We start from the raw sequence: 11,419 nt of genomic DNA, 5'->3' as shown, positions 1-11,419 counted from the left end.
ATTCCCTGTTTGTTCTCTTTTTGGCTTTGGTTGTGTTTGATTATATATACATATAAAAGCCTTAATTCAAAAATATATTAAAAAGTAACTCTCTGTATAGTATTCTCTTTATTATCTTTCCACGTGTTCATCAATAAATCATTGTTCTAGTTAAGTCACAGTTGTTCTGTGTGCATCATTGCAAAGGCAAGGTCGTAGAACACAAGAACAGTTTTTCTCAAAGTTTACACAGTTCATCATTAAATCCAAGAAGCAGAAACTCAACATGTTGTTTGTGTCGTCACTGAGAGAGGGAGGCGGGTTTCCGGGGAATGAGGAAGCGGATTGATCGGAGGTCCTGTCACCCAGAGTGAGGGATGCGGGATTCCGGGAAGCTGATTGGCCGTAGGTCCTGTCACTCAGAGTGAGGGAGGCGGGTTTCCGGGGCGGGCCCTCGGGCAGTGAGTTTGGGCCGAGCGGCAGTGAAGCAGCGCTGGGCTATTGTGTCGGGAGTTGGAGCTGGTGGGAGCGAGTGACGGCGGGGCCGCCTAATTTTATACTCGGGCTGGATTTATTATTCAACAGTTTTGATTCTTGTTCTTATCATTCACTCGGTGCAAGCGTCAATGGCAACGGATTTGGTAAGCGAGCTGGAGAGTCGCTTCTTCCCCGAAAAGCTGCTGAACAACGAGGACTGAGATAAGGAGACGAGAGCGTAAGGAGGATGGTGGGGGAGCTGGGTACAAGCCCCGTATTCTTGAGTTCACCGAGCCTCGGGCCCCAGCCCCCTCCCCCCAGGAACTCCCTCATCTCCCGCTCATCCTCTGGTGGGTCCAATTTGTACAAGTCCCTATAAAACTCTTCAAACACCTCGTTATTCTGCCATCATCAACTCCCCACCCAAACTATCTCCATTGACACAGCCTGTGTGTTAAGCTGACCTAACATACAACCCGCTTTCTCCCCATATTCATAAACAGCCCCCCTCACCCTTCTCAACTGATGCACTGCCTCCCCTGTGGACAGCAGGTTGAACCACACCTGCAATTCCTTCCTCTCTGCCAGGAGCCCCGGATCCCCGCATACCTCCCAAAATCTCTTCTATCAACCATTGCCATTCCTCCCTTTCTTAAATGAGATCACCTCCCACCTCACGGCTGCGACCTGTCCACCCTAGGCTTCAGCACTTTTCCAATTCTCTGCTCCCTTTCTCTCTCTTCCCCCCCCCCCCCCCCCCCACCCAATCAACTTGGTGTATCCAGATTTGGAATGGCAGCCAACGTTCCCTTCACAAACTCTGCGTCATTCCAATTGGGGTCATATATGCTTTCCAACCTCCCCTGCAGTCTTTCTGTTCAATCTTTCTCTGATGTCAAGACAACGGTCTCTCTATCAAATGGATCGAGCAGGACAGTGTCAACAGGGAGGCTTCTCGCACAAGTCTCTCATCACCCTGGTCAAAGAATAATATCTACATCTGCATTCATGTATGATCGGGAGGAACCCCTGTGACTGTTTCTCCAGAAATGTCGTTCACCCAGAAGGAGTGTGGCGGATGTCTGGATGGAACACAAGCGAAGGGCTTTCCACTGACTGGCAGCTTTTGAGATGAAGGGGAATCTGTAAAGGGTGTGCTCACTAAATGTATTATTTCAATGCATTCACAGATACATTGATGCAGGCTGCAGGCAACCCTGCCCTCATGCAGATGAAGAGAAGAATGGCCTGCCACAGATTGGCACAGGACCAGGAAGAGCAATGGATGAGCAGCAAGAAGCAGCAGAACCTTAGAAAGATCAAGATACTGACATACAGGGTCCACAGCAATTGCAACCATTGGTCTGACCACGGGACTATCTCCTGACACACCCTATCTAGGCCACTACCAGGTGCAACATGTTTTTTTAAGGACCTCGGAGGTTGGGCTGATTCCTTTGGGAAAAGGGTCAGTGCCAGGAAACATGGCTGATGACACGTTAACTGACAACAGAATGCTGCTGAGGAGAACAACCATATTTCACACGCCTCCACCAGGTTCCAAATTGAGCAGACAATAGGACTCCTAAAGAGGAGTTCAGATGTTTGCACAGCTCAGGCAGGGTTCTCCAATACTCACCACAGAGAATGTTCCAGATGATCATTGTCTGCTGCATCCTACGCAACTTGTGCTACAAAAGGCTGATGTCCTTCTTGAGGGAGCTAGATGTCTCCTCAGATAAGGATAATGAAGGGGATGAAGCGCCAGGGGCCAGGCTGTGACTCCTGCAACTGATTGAAAGTCTTAATTGCACAGGCATCATGATAAGATGCAGCCATGGAAAGGGTGTCAGGAATTTGAAGATGAATGAAAATCCAAATGCTTGCTCCAATATTTGTCTTGCAACAAATGTTAAAGTACAAGTAATGAAATTGTTTAAAACTGGAAGACACGCAATCTGACATTATGCATTGAAATTTGCAGATCTTCATTATTTATGTGAGACAAATATTTGTAAAATATGATTAACATGCCTGTTGAATAGTAAAAGGGTTGATTTTAGGATGGGGTTGTTTTCTTCGTTAATGGCCAGCATTCATTACCCATGCCTAATTGCCCTTGAGGGGTCAGTTGAGAATCAACCACAATGTTGTGGGGTCTGGTGTCACATGTAGGCCAGACCAGGTAAGGATGGCAGATTTCCTACCATAAAGGACATTAGTGAACTAGATTTTTTTTTTACGACAATCGACATTAGACTTTTAATTCACGATTTTTATTGAATTCAACTTTCACCAGCCGCAGTGGTGGGATTTAAACCTGGATCCCCAGAGCATTACTCTGGGTCTCTGGTCTACTCGTCCAGTGACAATACCACTACCTCACCGTGACTCTGTGGGGAAAATTATGCCACACTCTGTTCACAGACATCCATTGAAAACACAATTTTTTGATATTATTGTATTCTGTCTTACTTTTAACCCTTTTGTTGCCACTATTTCTTACGTTCGTTCCAGTCGTCTCTCGCAATACTTTGTATTCCTTGTTATCCCCTTTCTAGTGTTACCTCCTGTTTTTGGTTTGTCTGTCAAGTTTGTATAAACCCTTCAGAAAAGCAGGACTAACTCGCCCCACCACAATATTTATCCTGGCTGTTTGTAACCTTTCCGGCCTGAAGAAGTCCCAAATTCCCCAGAAAAAGGCCCAGCAATCTTAAAGCCCTCCTTTCTGCTGTCTCTCTAGCTGGGCATTGATCTACCCTATCCTCTTATTTCCATGTTCACTAACACGTGACATTGGGACTAATTTGGAGATTATTACTGTTGTGGTTCCTGGTCGCTATTTTCGTTTTCTAGCTCCCTAAAATCTGCCTGCAGGACCCACCACATAAAATGTGAATTTCCACTTTTTTATTGTACAGAAAAACTATACCAATGTTTTGGAGACCAGGTTGGTGATACAAACACAGACCTGCTGGGGCCAAAAAAAAGTACTGGGAAAGTTGGAAATATTCAGCCAGCATCTGTGGAGAGAGAAACGGTGTTAATGCTTCAGTTCGATGATGTTTCTACAAAATTTAACCTGGACACTTAATATTCCTGTGAAAATACTTTTAACAATGACAGAGGTGTTATATTAATTCAGGTTGTTGACTGTTCAGTTGCTCATCTGAGCTTGAAAATAGATAGCAATGCTCATGGTGCGACGACAATAATCCCTCAATGTCAACAAAACAAAGGAGATTGTCATCGACTTCAGGAAGCATAGTAGAGAACATCAATGGGAACGAAGTAGAACGAGTGGAGCGCTTCAAGTATTTAAAAAAAAAAAGATTAGAGTACCCATTTCATTTTTTTTTCAATTAAGGGGCAATTTAGCATGGCCAATCCACTTAACCTGCACATCTTTGGGTTGTGAGGGCGAAACCTACGTAAAGATGAGAAGAATGTGCAAACTCCACACGGACAATGACCCAGAACCGGGATTGAACCTGGGACCTCGGTGCCATGAGGCAGCAGTGCTAACCACTGTGCCACCGTGTTGTCCGAGCTTCACCTTTTTAGTTGTCCAGATAACCAACAACCTGACCTAGTCCCCCCCATGCCGACACTAGTTAAGAAAGCCCACCAATGACTACTTTCTCAGAAGACTAAGGAAATTTGGCATGGCAGCTACGACTCTCACCAACTTTTACAGATTCAACGTAGAAAGCAATCTTTCTGGTTGTATCACAGTATGGATCCTGCTCTACCCAAGACCGCAGGAAACTACAGAAGGTTGTGAATGTAGCCCAATCCATCACGCAAACAAGCCTCCCATTCTTTGATTCTGTCTACAGTTCCCACTGCCTCTGAAAGGCAGCCAGCATAATTAAGTACCCCACACACCCCGTCAGGAAAAAGATATAAAAGTTTGAGGTCACGTACCAACCGACTCAAGAACAGCTTCTTTCCTCCAGCCATGAGACATTTGAATGGACCTACCTCATATTAAGTTGGATCTTTTCTCTAAACCCTAGCTATGACTAACATTATATTCTGCAGTCTCTCATTCCTTCCCTATGTACGGTATGCATCGTCTGTATAGCACGCAAGAAACAATACTTTTCACTGTATTCTAATACATGTGTCAATAATAAATAAAATCAAAAGGAGAGAATATTCACCAGATGCAGGTGGAAAGGAATACTAGTCATCCTATTTACATACACACCAGCACAGTCCCGAGAGTCAGAGGCCTTTCAGATACTTCACATGTGCGCAGATATTCACTCAACATTCCCAGCTGTTAATATCGTAGTTAAATTCAAATTATTTGTCCACAATCACGACATTCTGATTGGAGAGGGGGTATTTAAATGTTCTAGTTTATGGAAAGAGATTCACTAATGCATTCCAGCTGCTGACACACCAATGAATTCATATGTGACTTTGGTGGTTGTATTTTGCTCTTATTGCTTTGCTGATTCCTGCTTCTCCACAAACTTCCATTTTCTTGTGATCATAGAACATAGAGACCATTCATGATCAAGGCCAATCCTCCAACTCAATAGCCTGATCCTGTCTTCTCCTTTGATCCCCGAGTGCTAAACTAACTGCTTCTTGAAAACAGTGTTTTAGTCTCAACTGCTTTCTGTGGTAGCAGATTCCACAGGTCGACCACTCTGGGTGAACATATTTCTCCTAATCTCAGTCCTAAATGGTCTACCCCTTATCTTTAAATACAGCAAAATACAGCATAAACATAAAAAAAGCACAGAATAAATAATACAAAGAATATATCAACTGCACACCACAGACAAAACCAATAAATAATCAAAAACACCCAAGCCAACTCATGCTTTCTCCCACCCCTCCCCACTCCAGCTGCATCCCCAGATCAGTGGACTCCACTCCCTCTATTTTAGCAAGAACATCCTTCCTCAGATAATATCAGAATGAAGAGTCCATTCAATTAAGTTTCTGTAATTTGTCGCCTAATCTTTCAAGAGACATGTGCTTCATTGGCGAGACCAGCATTGTCTATTGCTAATTGCACGAGTGGTGATGTATTACCTTCTTGAATCTATGAAATCCTTGTGACGATCTTTTCGCATTCGCCCTACAGTCCCTGTCTCCAAAAGTACACATGAAAAATGATTGTAATCTAATGTCTTTAATAACTCAATGGCGATGATTTTACCCAGCATCCTTTGAGGTGGAGAATGCCCTCAATGCGAAACATGGGAATGTTTTGCGCAGGCGCAGTGTCCAACAGCATGTGGAGCATGCGCAGTGAGTGATGGCAACAGGAGCCACTTGTTTGTCTCAACTTTCCGAGGAGCTCGGGGCCGGAGGGGGCGATAGAACCGGCGGATGGACAGAGAGGCTCTGTAAACACTGTGGCGGCTATAAACCCAGACTAATGACTCTCAGGCGCAACATTTACACCTGTTGTCTTTTTCCCAATAAACGGCCGATGTTAAAGGATCCTGTTCTGCACAGGTTCATTCGCCGCCATCTTGCTGTAGTAACACTGAGTGGGCGGGGCTTCAGGTGCTTATTGCCAACTGCTCCCGAGGCCCTACGGAGAAGCTGATTGGTTTATTTGTATCACGTGTGCGTAGCCGGGGTTCTTGGTTTCGTCTCAGTGATTGAAACGCGCACGCGCGGCTCCACGGCCAGGACGAGACAATGTTATGGATTTCTGTCCTGGACTAACCATGATGGATTTTGGAAACTCCTTTTACAGAGGGTTATAAGGGAAGGATTTACACACAACAGAAAGAGATTTACATCTTGATGTTATTCTTCCATTTTCTTATTGATTTTATTGCACACAGGAGCAAACTCAATGGGCTGAATGGCTTACTTCTGCTCTAATGGCTGATGGTCTTCCAAGAACTGTATCCAACCAGCAGAGAGAGGGATACAACTGGGACGAGAGGGAAAAAATGCTGAAGCACGTTTAATGGGTTTAAATTTCGGAACACGGAGGAAAGATAATGTTTACAGCTTTAGGTGAACAATAAAGGAAGTAATGTTCCATAAAAACGTGGAAAATAGAGGCATTTTCAACAGCCTGTTGAGCCTGTTCCTGCGTTTCATTTGATTATGGTTGAACCTCTATCTCATCATCATACTCCTGTGCTCTCTGCATATCACTGATTGCTTTGGAGCCTAGAAATCCAACTGTTTCCTTTTTAAAATATATTCAGACTTGGCCTCCATAGTCTTCTTTGGTAGAGAATTCCACAGAATTCATTGCCCTGTGAGTGAAGAAGTTTCTTGTTCATCTCAGTCCTAAATGGCCTACCATGTATCCCGAGACTGCGATCTCTGGTTCTAGATTCCCCAACCAGAGGAAACACCATCCCTGCATCCAATCTTCTCAGCCCTGTCAGAACTTTATATGTTTCAATGAAATCCTCTCTCATTCTTGTAAATTCCAGGGAATACAGGCCAGTGAATATATGAAAACTAGAATTTTCTGTTTTGAATTTCTACCCTGTACTGACAGTAAGAGCTTTTGTAAACTCCTTTTACAGGGTACTCGAAGGAGAGAATTTGCATACTGGAATCTCAGACCATCATATAACGATCTGGCAGAGTCCATTGATTTATCAGCATCTACATATCATTGTTTTTTAAATGTGGAAGGAGGAGTTCTGTGTGTGGGGGAAGGATTTCAAACTTTAGTCTGACCAGAGTAGCTGGACACACACACAGGTGGGAGTGTTTCAGTGCACTGACTGTGGAAAGAGTTTCCAGCCTGAAAAGATATCACCATTCACAGCGGGAAGAAATCATACACGTGTTCTGTGAGTGGCTATGTCTTTATATGTGGAGAGACATAAGGATACCCTCACCATGGAGAAACCATGGAACTGTGGGGAGGTATTCAATTACTCATGTCAGCTGGAAACTCATCAATGCATTCACATTGGAGAGAGGCTGTTCACTTGCTCCTTGTGTGAGAAAGGATCCAGTCAGTCTGCTCATCTCATTGAACACCGATGGGTTCACTCTGGTAAGAAACCTTTTAAATGCTCTGATTGTGGAAAGAGCTTAGCAGAAGGCATTCACACTGGGGAGAGGCCATTTCCCTTCTCTGTGCGTGGGAAGGGATTCAGTCGATTACCCAACTTGGTTATACACCAGAGGAAGCCATTCACCTGCTCTGTGTGTGGGATGAAATTCACTTATTCATCCAACCTGCAGAGGCACCAGCAAGTTTTTAAGTGACTGCGTTTTGGATTCTGCTGTTATCACTGCTCTGAATCACATCCAGAACTGGACCATGTTTATTCTGGTGGATGGGGTTTGTTTGTTAATGAATGCAATCAACTGGGAAATAGTTTCGTATTTGTAGAAATAAATCAGCATTTTTTAAAAAACACAATGTCAGATGTTTGATATCTCAGTTGATTGAGTGTTTATGAAGTGTGTAGAATTCATCTTTGAATTCTGTTCCTGGATCAGAGCCTATTGAAACTGGAATTGGAGGCATTAATATGTTGCAGGGAATGGGATAGAGTAGGGCCTGGAGTCATGGCTACAGAAAAAAGCGATGGCCATTAAAAACATCAGGGTGTAATATGGTTAGAAATATTGTTGGGGGCAAGAGGCTGTGAAGTAACTGTACTGACTTAGGAGCACAATATTATCCCATATTGGAATTAATTATGTTTATGGATCAAATTGGAACATATTCTCATTTCCCAAGTCCTAACCTTTTTTTACGTTTATTTAGAAGATGTTGGCTTCACTGTCTTTGTCAACATTTAATACCCATCCCTAACCACCATTGAGAAGGTGATGGTGAGCTCCCTTCTTAAACTGCTGCAGTCCATGTCATGCAGGCATAATCTAACATTTATTATTGTCACAAGTAGGCTTACATTAACACTGCAATGAAGTTACTGTGAAAATCCCCTAGTTGCCACACTATGACACCTGTTCTGATACACAGAGGGAGAATTCAGAATGTCCAATTCACCTAACAGCACGTCTATCGGGACTTGTGGGAGGAAACCGGAGCAGCCGGACAAAGCCCACGCAGATACGGGGAGAACATGCAGACTCTGCACAGACAGTGACCCAACCGAGACCCTGGCACTGTGAAGCAACAGTGCTAGCCACTGTGCTACCGTATCCACTGTGCTGTAAGGGAGGGAGTTCCATGATTTATATCAAGTGACAGTGAAAGAACGGCGATATATTTCAAGTCAAAATTGTGACTGGCTTATAATAATAGTCTTTATTTTCACAAGTAGGCTTGCATTAACACTGCAATAAAGTTACTGTGAAAAGCCCCTAGGCGCCACATTCCGGCGGCAATTCGGATGGAGAATTCAGAATGTCCAATTCGCCTAACAGCACATCTTTCGGGACCTGTGGGAGGAAATCGGAGCACCCGGAGGAAACCCACACAGACACAGGGAGAACGTGTAGACTCCGCACAGACAGTGACCCAAGCCAGGAATCGAACCTGGGTCCCTGGAGTTGTGAAGCAACAGTGCTAATCACTGTGCTACTGTGCCACCCTGGAAAACATTTTCTAGAAAGAATACTTGCTAATTTATATATATTTGTGGATCACTCCCGGGGACCCTAAGAAACATCAACTGATTAAGAAGATTTGAAGTGGAATCTCTCCTCCAATATTCAGCGGACTTTCTTCATACAGAGAGTGATGAGAATGTGGAACTTGGTGTCACAGGGAGCGAGGTAGAGAGAGTTGATACATTGACAGGGAAGCTGAAATTCTAAGATGACTTTATATCACACAGAATGGATATGAAGTTTGTGTTGTATCAGTTTGTGAAAAGGAAGTTTACATTGGGAAACAGCCCCCCCCCCCCCCCCCCCAAGAGATATTCAAACTCCCTCTGGGGGATTTTGGGGTCTGTGTATCAATGACTCAGACAGCACTATCCTCCTAGTCCCTGACAAAGTGGAAGCACGTCACAGGGTGTGCAGGGCAGGACTGTGGGACCGACCAATGGAAATGGGAGGGGGTGAGGCAACATCCTATTGAGATTGAATTGGAAGAGCATCTGCCTACACTCATGGCAATCCAGCAAAGAACATGAGACTGAAATTTTGAGATACATCAGATTTATAAACACATTTAGTAAAGTTAAGCAGATAGAATAAAGGTGACGGGGAAGAGGAGAGATCTAAGCTGATTACAGAGATATTCTCTGTGATTCTAGAACAGTATTGAGCATTAGATTGTATTGTAATAATCTAATGGATGTTAAACAGTTCCTGTGTGGAGCACAGAAAGGACAATCTGGACTGGAGGACATGGACACCCCTCACACAGCCCAGCGGAATTTACTGACATTCATTCCAACACAAGGAAAATATGGGACGTTTCTGTCATTTTCGACAATCTCCCTCCCTAACGGCGGCTCCTGTACTTGTGAATAATTCATTGCGGATGCAGTAAGTTTCTGGGATGTATTGAGAATCTGTGTGAACTAAAGTCTTTCATTGTTACAAAGAGCACCGCTGCCACCTGCTGACGGAATGTCGGTGCTGCAGGAAAGAATTCCCCATTAAAAACAACTCGAGAAATGGGGAGTGTCTTTGAAGGTTAACAGACAAGAGGGACTGAATGGCTTCCTTCTGTGTTGTGCCAGACTGGAATTATTCTGTATTCTTCGAGTTAGATTTGATCAAATCCAGATTCACAAAGTCCATTCATTCAATCCCATTGTTTGATGAGATGTTCAATAATTATTAGTTTATAGATATTTGTTCCTCAATGTGGGACTAGATGATACCGTCAGGGTTGAGGGATGGTCCATGAGAGCCAAAATCATAAGACGGGCAGGTCCCAATTCCTTTGTCCTTCTTACATGTCAACGCTCAATATTGAGACGCAACCGCAGAGCTTTGCCAAAGGTCAAGGCGAATCACCCGCTAACTATGCAATCAAGACTGGATGATGGGGTTCCTCCTCCTCTTACGTCTGTGACGATGCACACTGCTGTAGAATAGCCAAACATTGAAGCAACCAATGGGCAAGTTAGCTTACCAGAAAATAAGCAGACTGCCTCGTCTTCACCTCAGGAACTGCAATGATCCACCAGGATTCGAAGACAACCTAATAGACTTAATTTATGAACATCAACAGCCTGATCGATTGACCTGATGAAATATCACGTTTCCATGCATGCAGTTAGTTTTACCTGACTAAAAAAACTCTACATGTGTATCATTGGAATGTACATGCCTACAATTCTAAATTATTTCTAAAGAAAGGAGGATGTGATGATAGGAAGACTATCATCTGTATATGATATAAGTAGTTCATCATCAATGTAAATTCTATGATCTGCATATGTTCTATAAGTTATATCTTTTACCGTTGTAGTTTTAAAAAAATATATATACTTTATTCATAAAATTTGTCATAAACTTTACAGAACATTTCAAATTGTCTTGACTGTACATTTCCATCTGAGTTACATTCATTTGTCGTCAATTCAATTGGGATAACGTCGCACACGTATCCTACTTTAAGTTACAGTTCTTTCTTAAATATTTACATTGCAGTTTTTTTTTCTCAAAAAATATACTTTATTCATTAAATTTATCATAAACTTTACAGAACATTTCAAATTATCTTGACTGTGCATTTCCATCCAAGTTACATTCATTTGTCTTTCTTCAATTCAATTGGGATAACGTTACACACGTATCCTACAATAAGTTACAGTTCTTTCTTAAATATTTACATTGCTTTGTTTCTTTCATACATTGTGGTATTGAAGACTCGGACCGAGGGGTTTTACACTGTTACCAACCCCTCGGTGTACATTTGTTGGTAAGACCTTACACTGTGGTCTTTCCTCATTGCGCCTTGGCGGCAGCTGCCCCAAGCTTGAGTGCGTCCCTCAGCACGTAGTCCTGGACCTTGGAATGTGCCAGTCTGCAGCACTCGGTCGAGGACAGTTCTTCGCACTGGAAG

General features: G+C 43.3%; 1 long non-coding RNA gene across 1 annotated transcript; it reads left to right on the top strand.

Moving 5' to 3' along the window:
• Positions 1 to 457: 457 nt before the first annotated feature.
• On the top strand, positions 458 to 2,518 carry LOC119975754. The gene is made up of 2 exons (XR_005462796.1): positions 458 to 620; positions 1,647 to 2,518. It is a non-coding gene; the product is annotated as an uncharacterized LOC119975754 (long non-coding RNA).
• Positions 2,519 to 11,419: the final 8,901 nt, after the last annotated feature.

The sequence above is a fragment of the Scyliorhinus canicula genome, chromosome 13 (genome assembly GCF_902713615.1).
Source record: "Scyliorhinus canicula chromosome 13, sScyCan1.1, whole genome shotgun sequence".
Taxonomy (NCBI): Eukaryota; Metazoa; Chordata; class Chondrichthyes; order Carcharhiniformes; family Scyliorhinidae; genus Scyliorhinus; species Scyliorhinus canicula.
The sequence above is the reverse complement of the archived record's forward strand: the minus strand, read 5'-3'. Positions and strand labels throughout refer to the sequence as shown.